Raw genomic sequence first — 3620 nt, forward strand, 5'->3', positions numbered from 1 at the left:
GACTACTGGGCCAGCCTAGAAGCATCTGTTGCCAAGCTGCAAGAAACTATGAAATAAATTAAGGAAGAACAGCAGAATCAAAACTGCATGCTCTGCAAATTGCTGAGGGAACAAGAGAAGCAGGGGCGTGAGCTACAGGAGCTGAAGCGCTAGAAGCTCTCTCTTGGAGGGTCAAATACCCCACAAGTTGAGGGAGCATCCACTTCTCAAAATCAAGGTTGTTGAGTCCTAACTCTGTGATAACCTCTATCATTAGGAGTCTATTTTAGAGTCATTTAATTTTTGGTTTTCTATTACTATTAATCTTATCTTATATTTATTTTTGAGTCTTGTTCTTAATTCATGATTAATAAAATTTAAGGTTCATGTCTTAAAGCTATGAATGTCCTATGAATCCATCACCTCTCTTAAATGAAAAATGCTTTAATCACAAAAGAACAAGAAGTATAGGATTTCAAATTTATCTCTAAAACTAGTTGAATTAGTTTGATGTGGTGACAATACTTTTTGTTTTCTGAATGAATGCTTGAATAGCGCATATGTCTTTTGAATTTGTTGATTAAAGAATGTTAAACTTGTTGGCTCTTGAAAGAATGATGAAAAAGGAGAAATGTTATTGAGGATCTGAAAAATTATCAAATTGATTCTTGAAGCAAGAAAAAGCAGTGAATTCAAGAAAAAAAGTGATCCAAGAGTGTGCTTAAGAACCCTGGACACCTCTAATTGGGGACTCTAGCAAAGCTGAGTCACAATCTAAAAAGGTTCACCCAGTTATGTGTCTGTGGCATGTATGTATCCGGTGGTAATACTGGAAGATAGAGTGCTTTGGGCCACAGCCAAGACTCATAAAGTAGCTATGTTCAAGAATCATCATACTTAACTAGGAGAATCAATAACACTATCTGAATTCTGAGTTCCTATAGATGCCAATCATTCTAAACTTCAAAGGATAAAGTGAGATGCCAAAACTGTTCAGAAGCAAAAAGCTACTAGTCTCGCTCATCTAATTGGAGCTAAGTTTCATTGATATTTTGAGATTTATTGTATATTCTCTTCTTTTTATCCTATTTTGTTCTTGGTTGCTTAGAGACAAGTAATAATTTAAGTTTGGTGTTGTTATGAGCAGATAATTTATACGCTTTTTGGCATTGTTTTTAGGTAGTTTTTAGTATGTTTTAGTTACTTTTTAATATATTTTTATTAGTTTTGATGCAAAAAATACGTTTCTGGACTTTACTGAGTCTGTGTATTTTTCTATGATTTTAGGTATTTTCTGGCTGAAATTGAAAGACTTGAGCAAAAATCTGATTCAGAGGCTGAGAAAGAACTACAGATGTTGTTGGATTCTGACCTCCCTGCACTCGAAGTGGATTTTCTGGAGCTAAAGAAGCCCAATTGGTGCACTTTTAATTGCATTGGAAAGTAAACATCTTGGGCTTTTCTGCAATGTATAATAGTTCATACTTTGCCCGAGATTTGATGGCCCAAACTGGCATCCAAACGCTCACCAAAGACCATTTTCTGGCGTAAAACGCCAAAACTGGCACCAAAGCTGGAGTTAAACGCCCAAACTGGCACCCAAGCTGGCGTTTAACTCCAAGGATGGCCTATTGATGAGCGGATAATTTGTACGCTTTTTGGCATTATTTTTAGTATGTTTTTAGTATGATCTAGTTAGTTTTTAGTATATTTTTATTAGTTTTTAGTTAAAAATCACTTTTCTCGACTTTACTATGAGTTTGTGTGTTTTTCTGTGATTTCAGGTATTTTCTGGCTGAAATTGAGGGACCTGAGCAAAAATCTGATTCAGAGACTGAAAAGGACTGCAGATGCTGTTGGATTCTGACCTCCCTGCACTCGAAGTGGATTTTCTGGAGCTACAGAAGCCCAATTAAGGTGTGGAGCTCTGCTGTACCTCGAGTATTAATGCAATTACTATTGTTCTTCTATTCAATTCCGCTTGTTCTTGTTCTAAGATATCACTTGTTCTTCAACTTGATGAATGTGATGATCCGTGACACTCATCATCATTCTCACCTATGAACGTGTGCCTGACAACCACCTCCGTTCTACCTTAGATTGGGTGAATTTCTCTTGGATTCCTGATACACGATGCATGGTTGATCGCCTGACAACCGAGTGCTCGCCTGACAACCGAGCCAGCCATTCCGTGAGATCAGAGTCTTCGTGGTATAGGCTAGAACTGATGGCGGCATTCAAGAGAATCCGGAAGGTCTAACCTTGTCTGTGGTATTCTGAGTAGGATTCAATGATTGAATGACTGTGACGTGCTTCAAACTCCTGATGGCGGGGCGTTAGTGACAGACGCAAAAGAATCACTAGATTCTATTCCGGCCTGATTGAGAACCGACAGATGGATAGCCGTGCCGTGACAGGGTGTGTTGAACATTTCCACTGAGAGGATGGGAGGTAGCCACTGACAACGGTGAAACCCTTGCATAAGCTTGCCATGGAAAGGAGTAAGAAGGATTGGATGAAGACAGTAGGAAAGCAGAGAGAGACGGAAGGGACACAACATCTTCATGCGCTTATCTGAAATTCCCACCAATGAATTACATAAGTATCTCTATCCCTATCTTTATGTTTTATTCGTATATCACCTATATCCATTTGAGTTTGCCTGACTGAGATTTACAAGGTGACCATAGCTTGCTTCATACCAACAATCTCTGTGGGATCGACCCTTACTCGCGTAAGGTTTATTACTTGGACGACCCAGTACACTTGCTGGTTAGTTGTGCGAAGTTGTGTTTATGCCATGGTATTGAACACTAAGTTTTTGGATTCATTACCGGGGATTATTTGAATTGTGAAAAGTATTGATCACAATTTCGCACACCAAGTTTTTGGCGCCGTTGCCGGGGATTGTTGAGTTTGGACAACTGACGGTTCATCTTGTTGCTTAGATTAGGTATTTTTTTTTCAGAATTCTTGAAGATGAATTCTAGAGTTTCATGATGATTTGTTGAAGTCTGGCTGGCTGTGAAGCCATGTCTAATTTCATTGGACCGAGGTTTCAACTTATCATCACAAGAGCTTGTTGATTTCTATCAATCTTACTGTTGGAGCAGTGATCTACTAAGGCTTGGCTGGCCTTTGGCCATGTCTAGTGTTTTGGACCGAAGCTTTCTTTGAAAGCTTGGCTGGCTGTGAAGCCATGTCTAATTCCTGGACCGGAGCCTTAGACTAACACTACATGATTCCTGGAATTCTCATTAAGAATTTTGATACCTTTATTTTCTTTTTTTCCACTTATTTTTCGAAAAAGCACAAAAAAAAAATCACAAAATTATAAAAACCAAAAATATTTTTCCTATTGAGACTCTAGTCTCATCTTAAGTTTGGTGTCAATTGCATGTTTCTGTTTTTCTTGCATTTTTCATGTGTCTTCAGTGATCTTCAAGTTGTTCTTGATGATTTCTTACTCTGATCTTTGAATTCTCTTGACTTGAGTGTTTATGTGTCTCATATACATTCTCATTAGTGTCAGTAGTATACAAACTGCTAAGTTTGGTGTCTTGCATGCATTGTTATTTGATTTTAGTTGCATTTTGATTATTCCTCACTATTAAAAATCCAAAAATATTTTTAATTTGTGT

The sequence above is a fragment of the Arachis hypogaea genome, chromosome 7 (assembly GCF_003086295.3).
Source record: "Arachis hypogaea cultivar Tifrunner chromosome 7, arahy.Tifrunner.gnm2.J5K5, whole genome shotgun sequence".
Classification (NCBI taxonomy): Eukaryota; Viridiplantae; Streptophyta; class Magnoliopsida; order Fabales; family Fabaceae; genus Arachis; species Arachis hypogaea.